Genomic DNA, 12328 nt, shown 5'->3' with positions numbered 1-12328 from the left:
GGTTGTGGTCGGATCCGGACTGATGTTGCCGGTCTCCCCTTCCCATACCACAGATGGCTTGAAAAGCCTTTCCAGAAAGATGTTAGGTGGGACAGGGTCGTGCTTAGCGCCGATTCAGGCGAGGACATCCGCCACTTGATTGTTTCCCGAACCACGTGATGAAATTCGAGCCCCTCGAACCGAGCTGACATCTTAAGGATGACATTACGATAGGCTGCCATTTTCGGATCTTTGGCATTGAAGTCTCCATTTATTTGAGATATTGCGAGGTGGGCCATCCGAAGACCATGTAATAGAGCCTCGTATTTGGCTGCATTCTTAGAGTCTGTGTATAATATTCGGAGTAAGTATTGGACTGTATCTCCTGTGGGGGATGTTAAGACAACACCTGCCCCGAGACCTGCCTGCATTTTAGAGCCGTCAAAGTGCATGATCCCTTTGGAGTATGCGCCATACTCTTTAGGGGGTTCAGCCTCTGTCCATTCGGCAACGAAATCCGCCAGTACCTGAGATTTAATGGCTCGTCGTGGTTTATATGTTATGTCGAATGGGAGGAGCTCTATGGCCCACTTGGCAATCCAGCCCGTGGCATCGCGGTTGTTTATTATGTCATTAAGTGGTACATCGGAGGCCACCGTGATTGAACACTCTTGAAAGTAGTGTCGTAATTTCCGGGATGCCATGAAGACCGCGTATGCTATTTTTTTATAATGTGGGTATCAGGATTTGCATGGTGTGAGGACAGTGGATACGTAGTATACCGGCTTCTGAACCAGGAATTTATGTCCATCCTCGTCTCGTTCGACGACGAGCACCGCACTCAAAACATGGTGTGTTGCAGCTATGTATAACAACATGGGTTCGCCAACATTCGCCGCGGCCAGGATTGGATTGCTTGCTAGAAGAGCCTTTATTTCTCCCAGTCCGGCCATCGCCGCGTTTGTCCACTCGAAGTGTTCGGTTCGCCGAAGAAGGCGATAAAGTGACAATGCATTTCTCCTAATCTGAAGATAAAGCGGGTTAGAGCTACTACACATCCAGTTAGGTTCCGGATTTGTTTGATATCTGTTGGGGTATCCAATTGTGACAAAGCTCAGATTTTAGTTGGGTTTGCTTCAATTCCTCTATTGGAAATGATGAAGCTCAGCAGCTTTCCGGCAGGAACGACGAAAACACATTTTTTCGGATTGAGCTTAATGTCATATGTTCGGAGGTTATCGAACATGAGCCTTAGGTCGTCTATTAATGATACGGTGTGTCTGGTCTTGATGACTATGTCGTCAACGTATGCTTCAACTATTTTGCCGATTTGTTTCTCTAGGCATGTTTGAATCATGCGTTGGTAGGTGGCACCAGCGTTTTTGAGCCTGAAAGGCATAGTGTTGAAGCAGAAAGGTCCGTATGGGGTTATAAATGCCGTTGCGGCTTGATTGGACTCTGCCATCTTGATTTGATGGTATCTGGAGTATGCGTCAAGGAAACACAGTGAGTCATGTCCCGCGGTAGCATCGATAATATGATCGATGCGCGGGAGAGGGAAGGGATCCTTAGGGCAGGCCTTGTTGAGGTCTTTGAAATCGACACATAGGCGCCAGAATTTATCCTTCTTTGGTACCATCACCAAGTTTGCTAGCCAATCCAGGTGTTTTATTTCTCTGATGAATCCGGCCTCGAGTAACTTGGCTAGTTCCTCTCCCATGGCTTGTCGTTTGGGTTCTGAAAAGCGTCGTAGTGTTTGCTTGGCCGGCTTATATCCCTTCAGTATGTTAAGGCTGTGTTTGGCCAGCCTACGTGGGATCCCTAGCATATCAGATGGGTGCCAGGCGAAAGTATCCCAATTCTCGCGTAGAAACGCCCGTAGTGCAGCGTCAATTGAGGGGTCCAGCTGTGCCCCGATGGATGTTATCTTCGAGGGGTCCATTGGGTGGACTTGGAATTTGACTATTTCGTCCGCTGGTTTGAAGGAGGTGGACTTGGATCGCTTATCGAGTATCACGTCGTCCCTATCCACTTTGGAGCATAACGCGGTTAATTCTTAGGCCTCGAGGGCTTCAGACAAAGCTTCGAGGGCCAAGGCGGCTATTTTATTTTCGGCGCGGAGTGCTGTGTCCGGTCACTTGCAAGGGTGATGATTCCATTGGGCCCCGACATTTTGAGCTTCATGTACCCGTAATGGGGTATAGCTTGGAAGCTCGCAAATGCATCCCGCCCTAACAAAGCGTGATATCCACTGGTGAAAGGGGCCACCTGAAAGGTTATTTCTTCAGACCGATAATTCTCTGGCGTGCCGAATACTACATCGAGTGTGATTTTCCCGCACATTGTGCCTCCCAGCTGGGAATAATTCCTCTAAAAGTTGTGCTGCTTTGTTCAATGCGGCTCCTGTCTATTTCCATTTTGTTGAGAGTTTCCTCATAAATAAGGTTTAATCCGCTACCGCCGTCCATGGGCACTTTGGTAAGCCGGAAGCCGTCCACGATTGGACTGAGGACCAAAGCGGCTGGTGCCCGGACTGTTCTGAATTGCGGTTCATCACTGGCACTAAAAGGTATGGCTGTGTCGTTCCAGGGGTTTATTGCTGTGACTTGGCAGACTTTGGCGAGGCCGCGGAGTGCTCTCTTGTGCCTATTACCTGAGGCAAAAGTCTCGAAGACTATCAATACTGTAGCATTGTGTTCTGTAGGATGTTGCTCTGCGGTGTTTTTTATGAGGAGATCCTCGCCGCTCTTGGCCACCTACCAAAGTATCCAAAATGCTCTAAGGCTATGTGTTGGTATGGTATCCGGTGTGGTGTGTATTTTGCATGGCCTATCGAGCCATCCCTTCAAAACAGTTGCGCGCCCTGAAGTGGGCTTTGATTTCTTTGCAATTGGATCGGGGGACCTACGAGGGTACACCCTTTTTGTTCGGACGAGGGGTTTAGCGAGAGCTAGTGGATCCCAAAAGGCTGCCTGAGTTTTCCAGGCGCTTTCCATCACGCAGTACTTCTGTACTATTGTCACCAAGTCATCGAAGCGTGATATGTGACGGCGATTTATGGTGTTGAGGAGTCCCTTGTCCGTGCAATTTTTGCAGAATAATGAGATTGCGTCTCCATGTCAACAGTCCTTGACCTTGTCCTTGATGATGAGGAATCTGGCCCAAAAGTGATGTACAGTCTCTTGGGACTGTTATTTGATGCGGGAAATATAGCTTGAGTCTGGGCGGGTGGGTGGATTTAAGTCCGGACCCAGATCTGTTTCGTGGCCCAAAGCTTGAGGAGTTTCCAAACTTAATAGTTCCAACTCCGAGATGTAAACCAATTTTTCTGGCCCACGGTCCGATTCTAAGTTTGGAGTTCGGGGCGCTTCTTCCGGCGGACATGTATCTAGCTTGATGAGCTCAGAAATCTGGACATACTTCGTCCTCAATATGGGGGAAGAGTTGTTGGGTCGCTCCTCCACCACCGCTATCTGATGGGTGATCAACGGAGATTCAATCTCTCTTTGATCGGGTTTAAGCCCTATCCGATCGTAGTCCGGAGCGACTCGAGAGCGGCGATGCGATCCAGGAGCCCGTTTAGAGATGATAACTCCATTGGATCCATCTGCTCGGCCTATTCCGAGCTGATGTGGAGGCAACTTTCGATGACTTGAGAAGTCATGGTCGGCGTGATGGCTGAACGGGTGGTCAAGAAGAAGAAGCCCAGCTGGAGAGTTTGTCCTGAGGCCAGAGCTCCCCCGGAGGTGATGTTGTCCTTGATAACAAGGCGAGCCATCAACCCTATCTTCGACGTCATAGTGGAACTCTCAATGAATGCACCAATGACGGTGTCAAAACCGGCGGATCTCGGGTAGGGGGTCCCAAACTGTGCGTCTAAGGCTAATGGTAACAGGAGGCAAGGGACACAATGTTTACCTAGCTTCGGGCCCTCTCAATGGAGGTAATACCCTACTTCCTGCTTGATTGATCTTGATGATATGAGTATTACAAGAGCTGATCTACCATGAGATCGTAGAAGCTAAACCCTAGAAGCTAGCCTATGGTTATGATTGTTGTTGTCCTACGGACTAAACCCTCCAGTTCATATAGACACCGTTGGGGGCTAGGGTTACACAGAGTCAGTTACAGAGAAGGGAATCTTCATATCCTGACCACCAAGCTTGCCTTCCACGCAAAGGAGAGGCCTATCCGGACACGGGACGAAGTCTTCTATCTTGTATCTTCATAGTCCAACAATCCGACATACGTATATAGTCCGGCTTTCCGAGGACCCCTTAATCCAGGACTCCCACAGTAGCCCCCGAACCAGGCTTCAATGATGATGAGTCCAGTGCGCAGATTGTCTTCGGCATTGCAAGGAGGGTTCCTTCTCCGAATTCTTCAAAGTACCTGTTGTAAAAAGCAATGTCCGGTTCCCCATCTAATGTTACACTCATCAGCTTCTACACCTTAATGGTCTCAGCCTCCACATGTCGAGCGAATGCGAGAAGTTGGGGCATTTTTGCATTTGCCACCCTAGCCATGTAAATAAATTGTCTATTTAAGAGACGGGGATCTTTGGATCCGATCCACGCCATCTCCCCCAAGCGAGGAATCATCAGAGCGTGCCCAAAAAAACCACTCCAAAATGGCCGACGCCCGCGGCTCTTCCTCTCGCTCTCGCAACACCAAGCCGGGCGATTGGGAGAAGTGTTCCGTATCCCACGGCTGATTAGTGAAGTTGCAGACCCAAGGGTACATACCTCCTGCATATTTTGTCCTCGTCCGAGCCGGACTGGCTTCCTTCGACGACTTGGAGCAGGCGGAGAACTCTCCCAACCCATCCAGGGGGAGCGAGTATGCTTCGTTTCCTACTTGTTGCAGGGTGTCAGATTTCCAATCCATCCGTTTCTCTGTGGGCTTCTGGAGTTCTACGGCCTCCAGCCGCACAACTTCACACCTGCCTCCATCCTGCACATCGCAGGTTACGTTGCTCTTTGCGAGCTATTCTTGGGCCGCGAAGCCCATTTTGAGCTATGGAAGAAGTTGTTCTGCCTCGTCCCTCGTAATCAAGGGGGATCAATACTCCAAGTGGGCGGAGCCAAGATATGGCGCATTACCGGGACCGAATACTTATCCGGCACACCAAAGAAGCCATCCGAAGAGTGGCCCTCCGAGTGGTTTTATATTGAGGATGTCTTCCTTCCCAACCCAATCCGAATGGGTCTTCCGGAGTTTACAAATGCTCCACTGAGAAAACGCCTTAACTGGCATCCTCGGAGCCCCAGAGAGGAAGATAACAGGGAGGTCCTTCAATTCATGAGCAAGATAAGAATACTCGCTCAATACGGATTATCAATAATTGAGGTTATGGAAATATCAATAATGCGGGGAGTTCAGCCACTCCAATACCGAGGGCATCCCATGTGGCACTTCAACAGAGACGATGATGCCACTCGCTGTGGCCGAAAGGGTCTGGACTCCACCACCACTCTGGTGGAAATACTGTCCGATTTATACAAGGGGGAAAGAGAGGAGTTTGTCCGCATTAAACCACATGGCTTTTCCATGTACAACCCTCCCAGCTGGGTGAGCTGCCATCTATTACTCTACTCTATTCCTTCCCTGAGCCTTTGTTTTTATAAATATTTACTTCTGTCTATTTATAACAGGAATGGCGGAAAGTAACCAGGAAGTTGCGCAGTCTAGCACCACAGCCAGAGGATCGCAACCGGGCCCTTGACCCCAGATTCGAAGAGGATCTAGATATATTCTTGGAGCTCGTGGAAGGGGTGTTTCGCCAGGCGAGCTGTGATGGCGCAGAGGTGGCCATCATTGCTGACTATCCCGGCCCTCTCCCCATATCTCATGTAAATGAACCATGTACTTATCTTCCGGAAAAGATTTATTCCTTCCGTCTTACCCATTGCGCAATTCTTACGCTCTAAAGGGGAGACGATAAATGCGCCAAGCTGAACCCGAGGTGACTCGCCAGCAAGGGGCGCCTATGCCGGGTAGGCCTTTAAAAAGAAAGGCAAGCAAAAATATGGCGGAGCCGTCCTCAAGGAGGTATGGTTTTTAAATTTGCTTCGTGGTTCGTTCATCTTTAAAGTATGACACTATCCGTTGTGTATTAGCAGAAAGAACATCCACCGAACTATGTCCGGGGATCCTGCCAACCGTGCCTCCACAAGCCGGATTCCAAGCGCGGCCTCGAGGACGGAGGCCAACACGGGAGTAACACTGGACTATCCTCCTACAGAGGATTCAGACAAAATGTCCTTTACAAATTCTGAAGTGGAGAGCGCCATGAATCATTGGCGCCAGCGGGCCGCACTCCGCGACCCTGGCTTTTTAGATAAGGCTAATGGTAACAGGAGGCAGGGGACACAATGTTTACCCAGGTTCGGGCCCTCTTGATGGAGGTAATACCCTACTTCCTGCTTGATTGATCTTGATGATATGAGTATTACAAGAGTTGATCTACCACGAGATCGTAGAGGCTAAACCCTAGAAGCTAGCCTATGGTATGATTGTTGTTGTCCTACATACTAACCCCTCCGGTTTATATAGACAGCAGAGGGGGCTAGGGTTACACATAGTCGGTTACAGAGAAGAGATTCTTCATATCCTGACCGCCAAGCTTGCCTTCCATGCAAAGGAGAGTCCTATCCGGACACGGGGCAAAGTCTTCTATCTTGTATCTTCATAGTCCAACAGTCCGGCATACGCATAGAGTCCGGCTGTCCGAGGACCCCTTAATATAGGACTCCTTCACCCGCGCTACTAGTATTGACTGTATCAGTAGCGGTTTTCCAACATGCGCTACTAATAAGTAGATGTAGCGCTTTTATTTGTCCGCACTACTACTGTATCTTTCAACATTTTTCCCCTGCTTCCTATTGATCTAGAACAGTACCTCATTTCAACAAACTGCAATTTCACATATAGCAGATAACCATATCATTAACCACAATACCATATAGTCATACAGAAGTCATACAATATCATTAAGCATTATAGGTACTCATATATAGTCAACATGCATCCTCACACACATATATGGTTTATACAAGAGCATATATGATAAGCAGTACTAGGTAATCATACAACATATAGCAGTCTGCTAGGGTTAGTTATACAGCCACACACATATGTAGTTCTAGATGATATCGGCGATGACCATCGTCCTCAAGCCAAGGCGGTGGGTGTTCTTGATAGTAATTAGGATGGCCTGTCCAGCACGAAGATTCTTGCCAATGAGGAAGTTCTTCCACCCAACCAAGCTAAAGTGTGTGCGACCGTCCGTGTCCATGCCGTACGCATAGGTGGTGACGGAGCCCCTTGCGGTAAGGCGTATTCTAGCAGAGCCTTCTTCATCAGGCTCCATACCACAACTCATAGATAGGATCTTTGTCAATTTCTGAATTAGAAAAACATATCAATTTAATAAGTAGCCTCGCACATACTCTTGCAAGTATATTTCTACTAAGTATAGGTTTCTACACTATCAAAAACAGTACTACGTTTCTACTAAGAATGAATTCTAGTAAGTAAGCATGTAATCGGATTGTACACTAAGTATAACATACCATAACATGCCGATCAACCATGGTACTTGTCAGGCGGGTCACGAATGGCACCCCGACAAAGTCAGCATGTGGAGGAATTATGTCCCATAGGTTGCACACCTCGTCCTCTCTCAGCCTTATTCTTCTAGTATAGATGGCTTCATCAAGTGGGTCCTCATCATCTTCATCCGTGTTGAGATAAATGACGGCCAGCTTGGGTCTTTCTGCTCTGAAGGAGAAGCTGATCAACTCACCACCAGTGATATCCATGTGGGAGATGAAACGATTCCATCCATATCCTCCAATCTGTGACATATTTTGTCCTTTCTCGGCCTCAATAGTGTAGGGCCCCCCAGGAGCCTCAAAGGTCACAGTGTCTCCGATCATCTTGTTGAATTCCAACCTCGGATTTCATGGGACGATCTATGTATACACAATGATATATACACAATGCATTAGTGCCAATAACACTAAAAAATAGTTGTTACAAGTTTCATATATTTTGTTACTGCCGCAGGAAGAAAACTCGGCTGGAAGTAGATGCGGAACAACGTGCCAGTTGTAAGGCTACTGGCGCATCTTGACTTGCACAGTCGACATGGTGGTGGTGGTGGTGGTGGTGTCGCCATTTTCCTAAAGCAATATTAGAAAAGGATTAACGATCCACTTCAAAGGAAAAATCCGACATGACCTTTGCTAAAATAGGACATATCGAGCGCTTGAAATTTGCCGGAAGGAAATTAATTAACACTCCGGCAAAACATAGGCCACTCGGAGTTGTTACCTACAAACATATCCTATTTGAGCAACACTAGATATACATGTTTATATCTACATCATATGAGCAATTCTTGAGCAACACTAAATAAACTAGTTGTACTAAAAAATCTACATCATCATCTATTCAAAATGTTCTATACCTAAAACATGCACATCCTCATCCACTATTACTATTTCTTTTACTAAACCCTAAAAATATGCCCTAAGTTCAGAATATAACAAGTAAAAAACATTTTTTTCAAATTCTACCTACTAAAATTTTCCATTACTAAAATTTCTAATCAAAAGACCTAAAATTTCCTATTCTATTCAAAACACCTAAAATAGGCTAAAAATTATTCTATTACAGAACCTACATTCTACAATGTCTACATTCTAAAATCTACATTTAAACTACCTCCATTCTACAAGAATGGAGGCAAGGGAGGGAAGAGGGGTAGGAAGGAGGGAGGGAGGAGGGGTAGGAAGGAGGGAGGGAGGAGTGGGAGGAAGGAGGGAACAGAATGGAAGGATGGGGAGGGAGGAGGAGGGAGGTAGGAGGAGCTACCTAGGTGGCGGTGATGGCAGGGAGGGGGAGGGAGGCGACGACAGCGGGATGGAGGAGGGATGGGGCGACGGCCGACGGGATGGAGGAGGGAGGGGGCGATGGCCGGTGGCGGGATGGAGGAGGGAGGGGGTGATGGCCGACGGCGGGATGGAGGAGGCGACAATGTGGCGGCGGCAGACGACAGGAATGGTGTGGGGGAGAGTGAGTTGGAGCAGAGAGAGGAGAGTGAGGGGCGGCCTAGTGATAGGATGGCTTTAGCAGTAGTAACACAATGCTTCTAAACGCCCTAGCAGTAGCGCCTTCCTATAAAAAGCGCTACTGCTAAGTGTAAGCATGCAAAAATACATTGGCCATTAATGCAAAAATACATTGGCCATCGTTGATCTCTTTATGTACAATCTGAATTGTCAATATGAGTCCTCTCCCGGTAGGAACCGGAGAAGACTCATATTGCGGCCACAATTCTACACATAGAGTTCAATGAATACCAAGATGTTGTTATAGCTTGAGAAGTAACATATTTAAGGTGGTAAACACCCTGTTCGCGGAGCGAGGTGGGACTAAACTTGTGGACTGAACTTAGCAGTAGCGAGTTGTATCGAAAGGCGCTGCTGCTAATCAATAGCAGTAGCGCGCTATGTAATACAACGCTACTGCTATAACTAGCTTGACGGTGACATGGCAATTATAGCAGTAGCGCGGTTTACAAAGGACGCGCTACTACTATGTTCCTTTCAGCATCGCGTTTTTGTGGCACGCGCTGCTGCTAAATAGCAGTAGTGCTGTATTTTAAAGCGCGCTGCTGGTAAGATTTCGTGTATAAGGTTTTTCCTAGTAGTGATTCCACATTGTTTCAAATGAAGACCAAACTTGTAACTCAAATGTTTGCCTCCGTGATCAGATCATAGAAACTTTATTTTCTTGTTACGATGATTTTCCACTTCACTCTGAAATTCGTTGAACTTTTCAAATGTTTCAGACTTATGTCATTAAGTAGATATACCCATATATGCTCAAATCATCTCTGAAGGTAAGAAAATAAGGATACCCGCCACGAGTCTCAACACTCATTGGACCACATACATCAGTATGTATTATTTCCAGTAAGTCAGTAGTTCGTTCCATTGTTCCGGAGAACTTAGTTTTAGTCATCTTTCCCATGAGGCATTGTTCGCAAGCATCAAGTGATTCATAATCAAGTGATTCCAAAAGCCCATCAGCATGGAGTTTCTTCATGCACTTTACACCAATATGACCTAAACGACAGTGCCACAAATAAGTTGTACTATCATTATCAACTTTGCATCTTTTGGCTTCAATATTATGAACATGTGTATCTCCATGATCGAGATTCAATAAAAATAGACCACTCAACAAGGGTGCATGACCATAAAAGATAGTACTCATATAAATAGAACAACCATTATCCTTTGATTTAAAATGAATAACCATCTCGCATCAAACAAGATCCAGATATAATGTTCATGCTCAATGATGGCACCAAATAACAATTATTCAGATCTAAAACTAATCCCGAAGGTAGATGTAGAGGTAGCATGCAGACGGCGATCACATCAACCTTGGAACCATTTCCGGCGCGCATCATCACCTCGTCCTTAGCCAATCATCGTTTAATCTGTAGCCCCTGTTTCGAGTTGCAAATATGAGCAACAGAACCAGTATCAAATACCCAGGCACTACTATGAGCATTAGTAAGGTACACATCAATAACATGTATATCAAATATACCTTTCACTTTTCCATCCTTCTTATCCGCCAAATACTTGGGGCAGTTCCGCTTCCAGTGACCAGTCCCTTTGCAGTAGAAGCACTCAGTTTCAGGCTTAGGTCCAGACTTGGGTTTCTTCCCTTGAGGAGCAACTTGCTTGCCGTTCTTCTTGAAGTTACCCTTCTTCCCTTTGCCCTTTTTCTTAAAACTAGTGGTCTTGTTAACCATCAACACTTGATGCTCCTTCTTGATTTCTACCTCAACAGCCTATAGCATTGCAAATAGCTCGGGAATCGTTTTTGTCATCCCTTGCATATTATAGTTCATCAAGAAGCCTTTATAGCTTGGTGGCACTGATTGAAGAACTCTGTCAATGGCACTATCATCAGGAAGATTAACTCACAGCCAAGTCAAGTGGTTATGATACCCAGACATTTTGAGTATATGTTCACTGACAGAACTATTCTCCTCCATCTTGCAGCTATAGAACTTGTTGGAGACTTCATATCTCTCAACTCGGGCATTTGCCTGAAATATTAACTTCATCTCTTGGAACATCTCATATGCTCCATGACATTCAAAATGTCTTTCAAGTCCCGATTCTAAGTTGTAAAGCATGGCACACTGAACTATCGAGTAATCATCAGCTTTGCTCTGCCATACATTCACAATGTCTGTAGTTGCGTCTGCAGCAGGCCTTGCACGTAGTGGTGCTTCCAGGACGTAATTTTTGTGTGCAGCAATGAGGATAATCCTCAAGTTACCGACCCAGTCCGTGTAATTGCTACCATCATCTTTCAACTTAGCTTTCTCTAGGTACACATTAAAATTCAAGGGAACAGTAGCACGGGCCATTGATCTACAACAACATAGACATGCAAAACCTATCAAGACTAATTTCATGATAAATTAAAGTTCAATTAATCATATTACTTAAGAACTCCCACTTATATAGACATCCCTCTAGTCATCTAAATGATCACGTGATCCAAATCAACTAAACCATGTCTGATCATCACGTGAGATGGAGTAGTTTTCAATGGTGAACATCACTATCTTGATCATATCTACTATATGATTCACGTTCGACCTTTCAGTCTCAGTGTTCCAAGGCCATATCTGCATATGCTAGGCTCGTCAAGTTTAACCCGAGTATTCTGCACGTGCAAAACTGGCTTGCACCCGTTGTATGTGAACATAGAGCTTATCACACCTGATCATCAGGTGGTGTCTCGGCACGACGAACTATAGCAACAGTGCATACTCATGGAGAACACTTATTCCTTGAAATTTAGTAATGGATCATCTTATAATGCTACCGTCATACTAATAAAAATAAGATGCATAAAATATAAACATCACATGCAATCAAAATATGTGACATGATATGGCCATCATCATCTTGTGCTCATGATCTCCATCACTGAAGCATCGTCATGATCCCCATCGTCACTGGCTTGACACTTTGATCTCCATCGTGGCATCATTGTCGTCTCGCCAACTATTGCTACTACGACTATCGCTACCTCTTAGTGATAAAGTAAAGCAATTACATGGCGATTGCATTTCATACAATAAAGCGACAACCATATGGCTCCTGCCAGTTGCCGATAACTCTATTACAAAAGATGATCACCTCATACAACAATTTATATCACATCATGTCTTGAACATATCACATCACAACAAGCCCTGCAAAAACAAGTTAGACGTCCTCTACTTTGTTATTGCAAATTTTAC

The sequence above is a fragment of the Triticum aestivum genome, chromosome 5B (genome assembly GCF_018294505.1).
Source record: "Triticum aestivum cultivar Chinese Spring chromosome 5B, IWGSC CS RefSeq v2.1, whole genome shotgun sequence".
In the NCBI taxonomy this organism is placed as follows: domain Eukaryota; kingdom Viridiplantae; phylum Streptophyta; class Magnoliopsida; order Poales; family Poaceae; genus Triticum; species Triticum aestivum.
The sequence above is the reverse complement of the archived record's forward strand: the minus strand, read 5'-3'. Positions refer to the sequence as shown.